Source organism: Aedes albopictus, chromosome 2, assembly GCF_035046485.1.
Source record: "Aedes albopictus strain Foshan chromosome 2, AalbF5, whole genome shotgun sequence".
In the NCBI taxonomy this organism is placed as follows: domain Eukaryota; kingdom Metazoa; phylum Arthropoda; class Insecta; order Diptera; family Culicidae; genus Aedes; species Aedes albopictus.
In genome coordinates, this window is record NC_085137.1 from 192735158 (window position 1) to 192751076 (window position 15919).

A 15919-nucleotide genomic window follows, 5' to 3' on the forward strand; every position below is an offset into this window, starting at 1 on the left:
TTTCATTATAAGAATCTGACAGCTGGGTTTGAACAAAACATATATCAGCCATTCCATAGCCCTTTCGTGACGGAGCGCAAAAAAATGGAATCTCCATACAAATGGCTCAACTTTGGCTCTCCAGAACTTTTAGATTTTCCAACAAAACAACAATTATTTTATCTCATTTGGAAGAACTACTCTTTATCTTTCGATTTCTTGCTTTGACTACCTAGACAAACCGGAAATAAAAATTATGCGACAGACAAAACTTATTCATGTTTTACGGTTTTTGTCCACTTTTTGTTTACCTTGCTGTGATAAATCTCACAGGCAACGTAAACAAAAGTTTGTTTACACACAAACGAGTATAAGTAATGGCTGAATTATTGAAACAGTTTACATCACATAAAACAAAGTCTAAACAGATGAAAAAAATATGCTGAACTACTACCGCTCAACAGCACAATTGTGTTGGTTCGTCACGAAAGGGATAGAAAAACGATATAGTGCAACTCCGATTGTCGTGAAGCTTGGTAGGTTTGTGGTTCATTGAAAATTATTAGACCCGTACTGCCGTTATACGCAAAATTGTCCCATGTTATATGGGATTCACATATAACATGGGACAATCGGGCGTAGAACGGCAGCGTATTTGTTTTATTTCGTGTAAGGGTGACCAATAGATAGAGTGGTCCTAAAATCAAAGTTTTTAAAAACTAAAAATTTTCAAAAAAAAGTCGTAACTTTTGAACCAAGTTGAGCGATTTATAACTTCTTTTTTTGTTTAAAGGTACATTGCATTGTAGTTTTAAAATGCGCTAAAATTGTGTTTAGATGTAAAAAAATGCAATATTTTTTTTACGTGTTCATGGTCTTGGGATCAAAGGGGTACCCTGGTTTCATATTTTAATCAAAAAATTCAGGAAATTTGGCGTAATATATAAAACATTAATAGATGTATGCTGCCGTGAATCGCAAGTCAGTCCCATATGTAAAAAGTAGGCATTGAGAAAATGGCCTCTGAAGTTTTCAAATTTGATTTCTATGCGAAACTCTAAAAAATCGCCATGAATTGAAAACTTCTGCGATCATCATGAAACTTTCACATATTGTTCCAAACGTGAAAACGTAACAGTGAAAAATATAAAACTAGCTAAAATAGTGTTAGGTTTTGTACTGGAGGGTGCACAAGTTCGTAATGGGACTGACTTGCGATTACATTTCATTATGGGACAATCTGACTTGGTGTTGTTTTTCAATTTTACTGAACAAATCACATATTTTTTTGCACGCAGCTGAAAGATCATCCGAAGAAAGCTCGAAAACGGCCATTAACTCATTTTTGCCCAAAATGCAGATGGGACTGACATGCGATTCACGGCAGTATGTTTTTTTTTTAGTTTTTGAAATATGTTTTTTTTAAATAATAAACATATGGATACCAAAAATACTAGGAATCACTCAAAAAAGCAATATAAGACAGAGAATTTACAATATTGTTCAATTTTAGAGCAGTTAGTATTAAATTAAATGACTCTTTATATTCAAAAAAATATATCTCTTGTAGGGGTAGGCGGGGCAATATGGACACCCTAAGGCTTTTGCCAACTTTACCTGGCAAGATGTCAAAAAAGTTTAGTTTTTTGACACATGTATCCTTTTAAAGTCTATTTAGCATCCATTGCATAAGAATGCTCACGAAGAAAAATGATTTATCCACTTCAAAAAATGTTTTGAAAAATGTTGGTTTTCCATGACCGTCTTCAAGCATACGGGGCAGAATGGACACCCTCATGGGGCAATATGGACACCATGAGACTTTTACGAATTTCGTACATTATTTACACCTATAAAGTCATTTCATTACAAAACAACTATTATGGATGAATAATACGCCGAAGAAGTTAATTTTTGTTCAGTTAATTTAAACTCAGGCTGTTTTGGATAAAGCTTCGTTTTTGTCGGCATGTACAGCTGTGCTTAGAACAACTATTTTCCACTTCTGTCGTTTTTTGACCCAATTTGTTTCACCCTATGTCTACTATAGTGAACATTTAACCGAAAATATACTGAAATCGAAGAATTTGGTTGGTTTGTGATTTAGGTTATATTTTTCCCTTGCCGCTTCTTTCAAAAAGATGAGTGTCCATTTTGCCCCGGCAGCAGAAGATATTTCCAAACTTGATTTTTGATATAATAAAGAAGAAAATATAAACATGTTAAGCATGTAGATATAGCAAAACTACTTGCATGTGTTCTAGAAATATCAGGTTTTAATCGACCTGCAATAAATCAATCACTAAATCATATTTTAGATGGTGTGAAAATTATAATTTCCATGCACAAAAAACGGAGGACGCAACTTTTTCGTGTAAAATCAAGTATAATTTTAATTTTGAATGTTTATTTCCTGAACCTACGTTTTAGATAAATGGACTATATTTTCCATTCATTAAAAGTTCAAAAAAGTTCGCATATTTCAAAATATTGAGGGTGTCCATTCTGCCCCGGGTGTTCATAATGCCCCGCCTACCCCTATTTCAGATTTTTTGAAATGTTACGCCAAATTTCCTGAATTTTCTGATAAAAATATAAAACCAGGATAACCCTTTGGTCCCGAAACCATAAAACCGTGAAAAAACTAAAATAAATGTATTTTTTTACACCAAAACACAGTTTGGTCCATTCAACGTATTTTTTCCTGAAAGTACAATATAGCTTCCAAACAAAAAAAATAAATTTAAAATCGGTCAACTGGTTCAAAAGTTTGAAATTTTTTAGTTTTTAAAAACTTTGATTTTTAGGACCACCTCATCTAAAAATTGGTCTCCCTAACACGAAATAAAAAAAAAACGGGTTTCACAACAATCGGAGCTGCACTATATCGTTTTTCTATGGAATGGCTGATATGTTATAATTAAAAAAACTCATGAGACCATTTTTAGCACATTCAGATAAACCAGAAGACATTTCTTGGAAATGTCAGTAGGGAAGGTGGGGGTAAATTAGACAGGGTAACAAATGTATAACAAATAATTATCGCGTTTCAACAAGATTTGAGAATTAAAGTTCATACGGGTGTAGTTTTCACTGAGACCGGCCCACTACCTATTTACACCTTGTCTCAAAAATGTTTTAGGTGGCGATTTTCTGAAAGTCCTCGCCAAAAAAGTAAGAAAAATGCATTTAGTTACTCAAATTGATGAACCTCCCGTTAGTGAAATCCACAGGAATTTTTGCGGACCCCTCGATTTTGGTCAAATGGTAGCTCATTAAAACCGTTATAACTCGAAAGTTTCTCCAAAAACAACCTCAAAACGAAACGAACCTCCTTTTTCCCAAATTGTGTTTCAGTTGGATATGTGTATACATGCAGGCGTAAACTTTGCTGCTGTTGCCTGCCAACATGGTGAAAAAAATTTTGGTATAAAAATCCAATATGGCGGCCAAAATCAATAGGGTAGCGAACCACTTTGGCAGCGGCCGGTATTTTGGGCACTCTTCGCTATAACTCAGTCAATTCCAAGCCAATTGACTTGAAATTTTGTACACGGCTAGATACTATACGTGTCTCACCGCGTTCCAAAAATTGTGTTAATTGGTTCAGAATTGGCTGAGTTATAGCAGAAAAGTGCCCAAAATAGAGCCCCTGCCGAGATGGTTCCATTTCCCTATTTACATTCCTCAATACACTTCTTAAGAATTTCGAGAAATAAATTCAGGTATTGTATTTTGAAGCAGATTTTATTGTACATTTTAGGTATAATTCATTGGCACAAATTTTCTTGAAGATTTTTTTGAGTGTCAAAATTGGTTTCTCAATTTTTTTCTCTTCTAGGATAAAGGGTGATACGGTCAAAATTTGGTCTCACAATTTTTTTTCATAACTTTAGACTGCGTAGGGGTAGGCGGGGCAATATCCACTTATTATCCACTTCAAAAAATGTTATGAAAAATGTTAGTTTTTCATGACCGTCTTCAAGCATACGGGGCAGAATGGACACCCCCATGGGGCAATATGGACACCATGAGACTTTTACTTTTACAAAACAACTATTATCGATGAATAATACGCCGAAGTAGTTCATTTTTGTTCAGGATATTTAAATTCAGGCTGTTTTGGATAAAGCTTCGTTTTTGTAGGCATGTACAGCTGTGTCTAGAACAACAATTTTCCACTGCTGTCGTTTTTTGATCAATTTGTTTCACCCTATGTCTACTATAGTGAACATTTAACCGACATTATACTGAAATCGACGAATTTGGTTGGTTTGTGATTTAGGTTATATTTTTCCTTGCCGCTTCTTTCAAAAAGGTGAGTGTCCATTTTGCCCCGGCAGCAGAAGATATTTCCAAACTTGATTTTTTATATAATAAAGAAGAAAATATAAACATGTTAAGCATGTAGATACAGCAAAACTACTTGCATGTGTTCTAGAAATATCAGGTTTTAATCGACCTGCAATAAATTAATCACTAAATCATATTTTAGATGGTGTGAAAATTATAATTTCCATGCACAAAAAACGGAGGACGCAACTTTTTCGTGTAAAATCAAGTATAATTTTAATAAGTCGAGTCAAGTACAAGACACTGAAGACGACCTTACAGTTGAGGTCGAAATACGTATCTGTCAAAGGATGCAAATTCTTAGTGGAATTCAAAGGAACCGTACTTAACCCGATTTTCTTTTATTTACAGATATTCCCCTAACAAGCCCAGGTTAATCATCATTATAATTTTAATTTCGAATGTTTCTTTCCTGAAACTACGTTTTAGACAAATGGACTATATTCTCCATTCATTAAAAGTTCAAAAAGGGTCGCATATTTCGAAATATTGAGGGTGTCCATTCTGCCCCGGGTGTCCATATTGCCCCGCCTACCCCTACACCAAAACAGCTGGTTTTTGGACCAGTGATGCTACATTATATGTAGCTTATACCAGAAAATTTTCATCAAAATCGATTAAGTATCGGTTGATATATAAATAAAACCATCGACCTACCTTTTTAAAATTTTGTACAAAGGCGCTTCATAGAAAATTTTCGGAAATTTAAGGTCAGTAAAGCACAATTTTGATTATAGAACTACCAATACTGCTCCGATTTTTATCAAAATTTTACAGTGTAATACTATAATGAAAATATGTTCTTAGTCAAATTTTGAGCCATTTTGTATGAATACCGTGATTTCGGGTGAAATTGATCAGTGGGGTAAAATTGATCGATCTGAGGGCAAATTTTATTTGTCAAAAATAAAGCTTTGAACTTAAAACAATTTGTACAAAATGACCATTATCTGGAGCGGACCTGGTGTGATGGTTAGAACACTTGACCACTCCCGACAAACTCGCAAAAAGTGAGTTCTTCCTTCGGAAGGGAAGTAAAGCGTGGGTCCCGAGATGAACTAGCCTAAGGCTAAAAATCTCGTTAATACAGATAAAAAAAAAAAAATGAGTAGTTTACATGTTTTACAGCTAATTTGTCACATATTTCTGTATTAAATTTAATATTTTCCGAAACTGCGTGATTGGTGAATTTCAAGGCCACTTTCAATCTTTTGTTACCGTAGCTGTATTGCACATGGAATAAATATTCGAATGACTGTTTATAGCTGCCAAGTGTTTGCTAAACCCGATTTCATCATCAAAAGTTCTATAAATATTGATATTTATGCATAAAATTGTACTTTTTCTAAAGTAATGACTTGTTTAGTATGAAAATTGCATACTTTTAGGCGTTTGCTTTAGATTTGTTAAATTTAAAATTTAAATAATTAAGAATGTACTAAACTTGTATAAGTTTTACAAAGCTTTTCGCATTGTGGGGTGGTTAATTCAGATGGAGAATTTATTTTAAGCACTTACAAAGACATTTAACTGACTGATCAATTTCACCCCGAAACTAAAATTTCTGATTTTTTATTTTAAATGACATTTATTGCAATAAAATGATTTGCAATAAAAGTTTCAACCTCGTTGACTGATTAAACCCGTGGTCGTACTTGTTTTAAAGCATTGAGTTTGGCCATATCGATAACTATTCAAAAATTAGAAGCCAAAAACTGTGAAAAGTGATCAATTTCACCCGAAATCACGGTACTTTCAAAGTTGTAGCAGTTTGAATATGAAAAAATTGATCGGGTGCCACTTAAGCAAATATAACTTTGTAACGGCTGGATAAAATTGAATGAAATTTTTACACAACATTTTGATATGCATACTTCACATACAGAAAAATTTTCATTGAAATCGGTTAAGTATCTCTGGCTCTATATATAAAACAGTAAAAATGTGTTCTTTTTGTGAATCCTCTTGGCACAAAATTTTAAAATTGCAGATCTCAGGGTTCAACAATATCTCCGCAAACACTAAACCGATTTTGATGAAAATTTTATGGTATAAGCTACATATTGTAACGTTTTGACGTTTTTCATCTTTTTAAGTAAAATAAAATTTGAATTCAGTTAGATTGAATTGTGATATTTTTTGAATATTTCGATTTTGATTTTAAAATTTGTTTTTTTTTTTTAAGTTCATTATTAGTTTTCATGATTATTTTAGTTTGATTTGTAGCTTTTGACGTTTTTATCTTTTTAAGTAAAATCTTAATTGAATTGGATTCGTTGAATTTGTCTTTGAGTTTGAACCGTTTCATTTAGTAGTCGATTATCCGTTTCATATATGGTTTGTGTCTAGGCTAAGCTTATGACGATTCATGTTACGTATCTTATAGGACCTTTTCGATGGCGCAAAATACTTTTACAGCCATGTGCGATTTGAATTCGGCGCATTTGTATATAATAGTTTTTAGATTGAATAGACGACTGCTTCAATAGCAGGAAATTTACTTGACTAGAGATTTCGACTGACTCCATCACTTCATAGTTGAGTCGGCTGGTGAGCAGAAGTGAGCTTCGGCAACCTTCTCCCAGTTTGTCATTTTTTAAAGGTGTGTAGTGTTTCTTAGAGTTGTAGTTTGGTAAATTGGTGTTTTTGAAGTGAATTTGTTTCTAATGTTCCTTGTTTTTCGTTTAAAGTTTAAAATTGTGGATTTTGTCGCCAGGGGCAGACACTCTGTTCCCTGAGCGCTTATTTGTTGTTTCGAAGGTAATTATAAAAGTGAATTCGTTTAGTGTATATTGTTTTAATTTGTGTTCCCTCTTTGGACCTCAGCGTCCAAAGACGCTTTTTATTTCGGCTTTAAGCCACTGATGCTCGTCCTCGCCCGCCAGTTCCTGGCAGTTAAACGGAGTCAAGGGGAATACTTCCGGCCTACCTGCGTGCAGTTTAGGCACGATCGGGCAGAGTACCGGACCGCCGACACCCCTCCGCACCTATAATCCGGCGAACATAAAGGAGAGCAACGTCGACGATTGGCCACAAAGCATCGACAACGAAAAAACCTGCGCAGGTACGTTTTGAGTTCATGGCCATGATCATACACACACACACACTTGACGAGCTTTTTGTGAAAATAATATACTTTTAAACGAATTCGATTGTTTGTTGTTCTTGGTTCCATTGTTTCTTTTTATTTGTTTAATTCATTTAAATAAATTCACTTCCGCGACTCTTAATTGATTGCATGTTATTTATTCAGTTTCTAGTTCCCTTTTGTGTAAATTTCCGTTATTATTTCAGTTTAAGCGTTTTTGTGTTAAGTTTTTAGTGCGTTAGAGTGTTCAGTCGAGCCATGGCCGTTCGAGAAAGCCCTTGAGGTAAGAGCCGTCGAAATGGTCGGGCAAACCTATAATGAACCGGTGGTCTCTCGTACGCGAGAGTGGCGCAAAAGCCACCGAGTTTTTAGACTCTCGAGTAAATTCGGCGAACGGTTACAATATAATGTACCATTACTGGTCCAAAAATCAGCTGTTTTTGGTGTACGCAGTCTCAAGTTATGAAACAAATTGTGTGACCAAATTTTGACCGTATCACTCTTTATTTTTGGTTAAATTTTGCAGCGGAAAATTATTCCTTCCCAAATGGTACTCAATACTTGTCTTGAACAATTATGGAAAGTTTTGCCAGAAGTCGTCTTGAAGATTTTGAAAAAAAAAAGTTGTGATGGATTTTCGCCAGTACATTTTTCTCAAATGTGCAAAATTATTCTTTCAAGAATTTCTCCAGAAATACAGAAAAACTCTGCACACACAACACCGTGTTGAGCTTATTTTTTTAAAGATTTTTTATGTTTTCGTAATATTCTTCAAAAAATTAGAGCATGAAGTTTACAAAAAAAAACACGTTGAAAAAATCTCAGCTTTTTGTATTCAGCATTTGCATGGTGCTGGCGGTGGTGGCCAACCGGGCGAGTAACGAAAGGTTAATAAGATATTCAGGAATAAATCTATCCCAAAAATTCAATCTGAATTTTTCATAGAAAGTTGTTAGAAATTAAACACAGAACTTGTTCCGACTTTTTGTACCCTGTGGGTAGAATACCTTTTGATTTATTCCGCTAGAATATTAGCAAGCATGCGTCAGGAGATTGTTGTAACGTTTAGCTCAAATATTGCAAATTATAAAAGATGTTATTCCTTGACATTTTTGAGATCTTCAGATTTTTTGCCGAGAATTTCACCATATTGACGATGACTGTTCTGAAGACTTTCGGGTGACAATTCAATCTTTCCGGAGATCAAAAACAACAACACACGATCGCATATGATGTTGAATAGGATGCTAGGATGCTAGTGGAGACGATATGCGTGCACTTTACATGCGGTTGAATGGAAACATGTACGTATATGGCCTCCATTTTAGCATCCTATTCAACATCATATAAGACTTCGTGTTAGTTGAGTAGGGTCTGGGACCGTTTGGGCAGGAGGACCTATTTTGTGCATTTGCTGCTATAACTCCATTTTTATCCAATTGACTTTAGCTTTTTGTTCATGAATATATACTGTAAATATGTTACCGTGTCCCGAAAATCAAGTCAATCGGTTAAAAATGGACTGAATTAAAGCAACAAATGCCCAAAATAGGTTAACCTGCCCAAATAGTTCCAGATCCAAAATGTTCTCTTGTGGTAATGCTTCGATTTTTATTGGATTATCGTCGGGGAATCGAATAAAATTGATGATTTTTCGTAAAATGGTTATATTTTTAAAACTTTCAACCGTCATGTGTTGTTTTATTGATTTTTTCGGGTCCGTTTCGACTACCAGAAATTATATTTTTTTAATTTTATCTGATTCCCTGAGAAAAATCCAATAGAGATCGAAACGTTGGAAGAAGAAAACATTTAGTTGTTTTTGACCCCCGAAAAGTCTGAAATGCCAAATACTACCCGAGGAAATTTCACCATAAATTAACTCCAAGAATTTTGCAAATATATCCCCAAAAAGTGTTGCCAATAAACACATTAACCTTTAAAGCCCCAGGACAAACTTTTAATTTTGATCGATTCAGTAACTAAAAAAATAAAAAAAAGTAGTTTTTGTTCGTTATGATCGATGGGGAGAGTTGTACTTAATGCAAGGGTGCTGGAAAAACTTGTAATTAGAAGACACAGAATGTTGCTAATTGACAAATTGAGAGGTGAAATTTGTGGAAAAATAAATCGTGTTCTGGTGGGATTTCAACCCATGACTCCGTATTCGCTAACCCGGCGCTTTAACCAACTAAACCATAAAACAAGTACCGATTTTGCGGAATTGAAGGCCAAACTAACTCCGAAACCACACCATGAACACTTCTTTTCCACAAATACATCCCTCTCTTTCGGCTTAGATGCCAATAAGCTAGAGGAATTAGAATGTGAATGAGGAAGAAGCAACTGTTAAGCATTTTTTTATAATAAAGATTTACTTTTTCTCTTCGTTCAATTCATCTACATTCATTCAGTTACTCTACACTTGTGTTCACTAATTACAAGAAAGAACGATTTTTTATGAAGCTTCGCGAAGGATATTCCATAAGAATTTCTGAGGAAAATTGCAGAGGAATTTTCTTCGGAAATTGGTCTGGAATTTCCTTCGGGAATTGATCTGGAATTTCCTTCGGGAATTGGTCTGGAATTTCCTTCGGCAATTTGTCTGGAATTTCCTTCGGCAATTGGTCGGGAATTTCCTTCGGGAATTCCTCTGGAATTTCCTTCGGGAATTCCTCTGGAATTTCCTTCGGGAATTCCTCTGGAATTTCCTTCGGGAATTCCTCTGGAATTTCCTTCGGGAATTCCTCTGGAATTTCCTTCGGGAATTCCTCTGGAATTTCCTTCGGGAATTCCTCTGGAAATGCCTTCTGGAATTCCTGTGGAATTTCCTTCGGGAATTCCTGTGGAATTTCCTTCGGGAATTCCTGTGGAATTTCCTTCGGGAATTCCTGTGGAATTTCCTTCGGGAATTCCTGTAGAATTTCCTTCGGGAATTCCTGTGGAATTTCCTTCGGGAATTCCTGTGGAATTTCCTTCGGGAATTCCTGTGGAATTTCCTTCGGGAATTCCTGTGGAATTTCCTTCGGGAATTCCTGTGGAATTTCCTTCGGGAATTCCTGTGGAATTTCCTTCGGGAATTCCTGTGGAATTTCCTTCGGAAATTCCTGTGGAATTTCCTTCGGGAATTCCTGTGGAATTTCCTTCGGGAATTCCTGTGGAATTTCCTTCGGGAATTCCTGTGGAATTTCCTTCGGGAATTCCTGTGGAATTTCCTTCGGGAATTCCTGTGGAATTCCCTTCGGGAATTTCTGCGGAATTTCCTTCAGGAATTCCTGCGGAATTTCCTTCGGGAATTTCTGCGGAATTTTCTTCGGGAATTCCTGCGGAATTTCCTTCGGGAATTCCTGCGGAATTTCCTTCGGGAATTGCTGCGGAATTTCCTTCGGGAATTCCTGCGGAATTTCCTTCGGGAATTCCTGCGGAATTTCCTTCGGGAATTCCTGCGGAATTTCCTTCGGGAATTCCTGCGGAATTTCCTTCGGGAATTCCTGCGGAATTTCCTTCGGGAATTCCTGCGGAATTTCCTTCGGAAATTCCTGCGGAATTTCCTTCGGGAATTCCTGCGGAATTTCCTTCGGGAATTCCTGCGGAATTTCCTTCGGGAATTCCTGCGGAATTTCCTTCGGGAATTCCTGCGGAATTTCCTTCGGGAATTCCTGCGGAATTTCCTTCGGGAATTCCTGCGGAATTTCCTTCGGGAATTCCTGCGGAATTTCCTTCGGGAATTCCTGCGGAATTTCCTTCGGGAATTCCTGCGGAATTTCCTTCGGGAATTCCTGCGGAATTTCCTTCGGGAATTCCTGCGGAATTTCCTTCGGGAATTCCTGCGGAATTTCCTTCGGGAATTCCTGCGGAATTTCCTTCGGGAATTCCTGCGGAATTTCCTTCGGGAATTCCTGCGGAATTTCCTTCGGGAATTCCTGCGGAATTTCCTTCGGGAATTCATGCGGAATTTCCTTCGGGAATTCCTGCGGAATTTCCTTCGGGAATTCCTGCGGAATTTCCTTCGGGAATTCCTGTGGAATTTCATTCGGAAATTCCTGTGGAATTTCCTTCGGGAATTCCTGTGGAATTTCCTTCGGGAATTCCTGTGGAATTTCCTTCGGGAATTCCTGTGGAATTTCCTTCGGGAATTCCTGTGGAATTTGCTTCGGGAATTCCTGTGGAATTTGCTTCGGGAATTCCTGTGGAATTTTCTACGGGAATTCCTGTGCAATTTCCATCGGGAATTCCTGTTCAATTTCCTTCGGGAATTCCTGTGGAATTTCCTTCGGGAATTCCTCTGGAATTTCTTTCGGGAATTCCTCTGAAATTCCTTCGGGAATTCGTCTGGAATTTCCTTCGGGAATTCGTCTGGAATTTCCTTCGGGAATTCGTCTGGAATTTCCTTCGGGAATTCCTCTGGAATTTCCTTCGGGAATTCCTCTGGAATTTCCTTCGGGAATTCCTCTTTAATTTCCTTCGGGAATTCCTCTGGAATTTCCTTCGGGAATTCTTCTGGAGTTTTCTTCGGGAATTCCTCTGGAATGTCCTTCGGGGATACTTCTGGAATTTCATTCGGGAATTCCTCTGCAATTGTCAGGAATATTTTTACTGAATTTTCCCATGATTTTTTTCAGGTATTCTTCTGGAGTTTTCTTCGGAAATTCTCTGAGAAATTCTTCAGAAACTCTTCTGGCAGTACCTTCGGGAATTCTCTTGGGATTTTCTTCATATTTCTGAAAGTTTCTCAGGATGTTCCTTCAGAAATTCCTCTTAAAACCCCTTCAATTGATCATAAAATTTCTTCGAGAATCCCTCAAGAAGTTCTTTCAAGAATTCCTCTGGAAATTCCTTCAGGAATTTCACTGCAATTTCTTCAAGAATTCCTCTGGAAGTACCTAAGGAATTCCTCTGGAAGTACCTCAGGAATTCCTCTGGAAGTACCTCAGGAATTTCTCTGGAGAGATTCCTTTGAATGTTTTTCCAGAAATTCCTCTGGAAATTCTTTAGTAATTGTTGAAGGAACTCCCAGAAGAATTACCAAAAGAGCTTTCAGAGAAATTCCTGGAGCAGCATCCGAAGGAATTACTGGAGAAGCCTCCAGTGAAATTTTTGAAAAAACTTTCGAAGGATTTCTGGAAGGAACCTCAGTGGAATTTCTGAAGGAACATCCAACAAAATTCCGGAAAGAACTTCGGGAACAAGGCCAAGTGGTTTCACAAAGAAAGGTTGAACTTGTAATTGCCACCGACAAGCTGGCGCTGAAAATTTTGTTAGTTCGCAACTAGGGTTTGTTTCATGTCGGTGAGTGGCCACTTCCCTGGGGGCATGGCCTCTATTTCGCAGAGTGTCTGAAAGCTCATGTATACATGAATGAGACAGTGTGCCATGCGCTGGTTTGAAATGCGTCTCAAGAAAATGTGTGAGATTTGAGATCATAGCATGCTCATCAAAAATTTTGTGTGCGTACCTCAATGAGACGTCTCGTGAGACTCGTCTCATTGAGATGTTCGTCGATTATAACGAGTTGAACCGGATTTATTTTAGTGACCCAGATTAGTTCTTATGAACCTGACCCTACCCTAGAATTAAGGCAGATAAATATCCGGGGATTCGATTCATATCCACGAGCGGTAATGGCGGCGGTGGGTATAAGCAAGAAGTTCGGATTTTGACGTTGCTTGGGGGAAAATCGAAGCGGTTCTGTACCCCTCCTCAGCCCTCACTATTTCGCAGATCGTTGGGTGGCGTCAATCAGTTGCTGTCCTCACGATTGGTATTGGCGAATATCACCTTCCTCAGAAGCTATGAAAGATACACAACTCTGGCGCACTACACATTCAACTTGCCTTGACCCCTATTTTTCGACACCGCTGGGAGTTGTGATTACTTCATTAGTCTCAGAAGACGCATAAATACTATTCTCGTTTCTAGTCGCTCCAGACTCTACTTTACAAACCGATGATGCATTTTGTAAGGTGGAAATAGAAGTAACCTTAGTAGAAACTTCCGTTTCCGCCGATTGATAATCTTCGGATTGATGAAAGTTGGGGAACAATTTCCCTCCAACTCAAACGACCCTTCATTGCTCTCCGTTGGTCAAACAAAACACGCCCAAAAAATCATCAATCGGAAGCACATGAATTGACCTAACGGGTATCAACAGCACTTTTACGCAGTCTTCTAAAAGATTATGGATGTTAGACAGACATGCTCACATCACTTAGAAAGAAGTCCGTTCCAGGATTGTTCCTGTTATCACTTTTCTCGTCGTTATCAACCTCCGGGTGCATTCCATCTCCCCCAACATACTTATGACACAAACCCCCTCCATTCTCGGAAAACGTCTACTCAATCTCAGTTGAACATTATCTATAAATGTAATCCTAGTGAAGGATTCGAGAGTGTATAAAGTTGGCCCTGTTCCTGGAGCTTGGCTCATTGAGACGTCTCATTGAGACTCGCAATGCTAATGTGATGTGCACCAACATTACGAGTCTCATGCTCAAGGAATTTTCATGTGCTCACAGCCAACTTGTCTCAATCTCGTATTGAGATTTGTGCGTACAGATACTCTGCTATTTCGGAACATGGCCAAATGGTTCCACAAAGAAAGGTCTTCCTTGTAATGGTCACCAACGAGCTGGCACTGAAAATTCATGAAATTTGATAGGTTGCACGCTATGGTTTGGATCAGGTCGGTGAGTGTCCATTTCCCTGGCGGCATGGCTTCTAATCCGGAGCATGGCTAGATGATTCCACAAAGAAAGGTTAACTTTGTAATGGTCACTAACGAGCTGGCGCTGAAAATTTAAGAACTTTGATAGGTCCCATGAAAGGGTTCGTTTCATGTCGGTGAGTGGCCACTTCCCTGGAAGCGTGGAATCTGTAACGTGGCCAGGCGGTTCCTAGAGAGTTCATGAATGCTTCCGGATACTGTCGAAACATTTTACCGAGTTTTTGTAGGATAAATAGCCTAGAAATAATGCGAAAATCATCAAGCTGATGACAAGTTCTAGAGTTCTCTGGTCCAAGATAATCTATTACCCCAACGGAATCCGGAATATCCTCGGAATCATTTGGCCAATCCAATCCATATTTAAACCATTAAAACTAGAGAAAACCCCGATCCAACCGTGCCAAAAGAATTAAAATCGGTTAAGGGGCTGTCCATTAATTACGTAAGGGTTTATGGGGGGAGGGGGGTTTGAGAAATCTTACGCGCCATACAAATTTTTTTGGGTTCTCATACAAAAAGTCTTACAAGGGGGGAAAATCGCTAAAATTCTCTTACGTAATTAATGGACAGCCCCTAAGGTTCAACTAAGTTGAAGGAAATTGAAGGTAAAAATGATGTGTCAAAAAGTATGTTAGTACAGCAAAGGAATAATGCGACGATGGATCGAGTGATGTGCGAAGTTCTCAGGGACACTCTCGAGTCCCTTCGAATCTTGCAGAGGGTTACGGCAAGGTGATGGTCTTTCGTGCTTGCTGTTCAACATTGCTTTAGAGAGTGTAATAAGGAGAGCGGGGATAGACACGAGTGGAACGATTTTCACGAAGCCCGTTGAGCTGCTTGGTTTCGGTGATGATATTGATATTATAGCTCGCAAATTTGAGAAGATGGCGAAAACGTACATTCGACTGAAGAAAGAAACCAGGCGAGTCGGATTAGTCATTAATGTGTGGAAGACAAAGTACATGATTACAAAGGGCTCCAGGGAATATCACCCGAATTTCTATCGACGATGATGAAATCGAGGCGGTTGAAGAATTCGTGTATTTGGGCTCACTGGTGGCCGCCGACAACGACACCAGCAGAGAATTTCAGAGACGCATTGTGGCAGGAAATCGAGCTTACTTTGGACTCCACAGGACTCTGTGAATCGAATAAAATTCGCCATCACACAAATTTGACTATCTACAAAACGCTGATAAGACCGGTAGTCCTCTATGGAACGAAGCATGGACTCTACGTGTAGAGGATCAACGCGCCCTTGGAGTTTTCTAACGGAAGGTGCTGCGTATTATCTACGGCGGAGTGCAGATGGAAGACGGGACTTGGAGAAGGCGAATGAACCACGAGCTGCATCAGCTGCTGAGAGAACCAACCATCGTCCATACCGCGAAAATCGGGAAGCTACGGTGGGCGGGTCACGTCATCAGGATGTCGGATAGCAACCCGACTAAAATGGTTCTCGAGAGTCATCCGACCGTTACAAGAAGACGTGGTGCGCAGCGAGCTAGGCGGGTCGATCACGTGGAGGACGATCTGCGGACCCTTCGCAGAGCACGAAACTGAAGACACACAGCCATGGACAGAGCAGAATGAAGACGACTCATACGCACAGCAGAGGTCGTTTAGTCCTTAGTCTGACCGGTAAGATAAATACATGAGCAAAATTTAATTTTAATTAAAAAAATCGCGTCTACGCGATTCGTGCGTTGAGCTGAAAAAGCTCAAAAACTGTGATGGAAAGCAAATGCTAAGAATTGGCAGTAATTTTCCCGAGC

The 15919-nt window shown here is 38.4% G+C and overlaps 1 protein-coding gene across 2 annotated transcripts in view; it reads right to left on the bottom strand.

Moving 5' to 3' along the window:
• Nucleotides 1–15919, bottom strand: part of LOC109408139 (myb-like protein Q) — a 195238-nt gene that overhangs the window by 84913 nt on the left and 94406 nt on the right. The gene's annotated exons all lie outside the window — the stretch shown is intronic.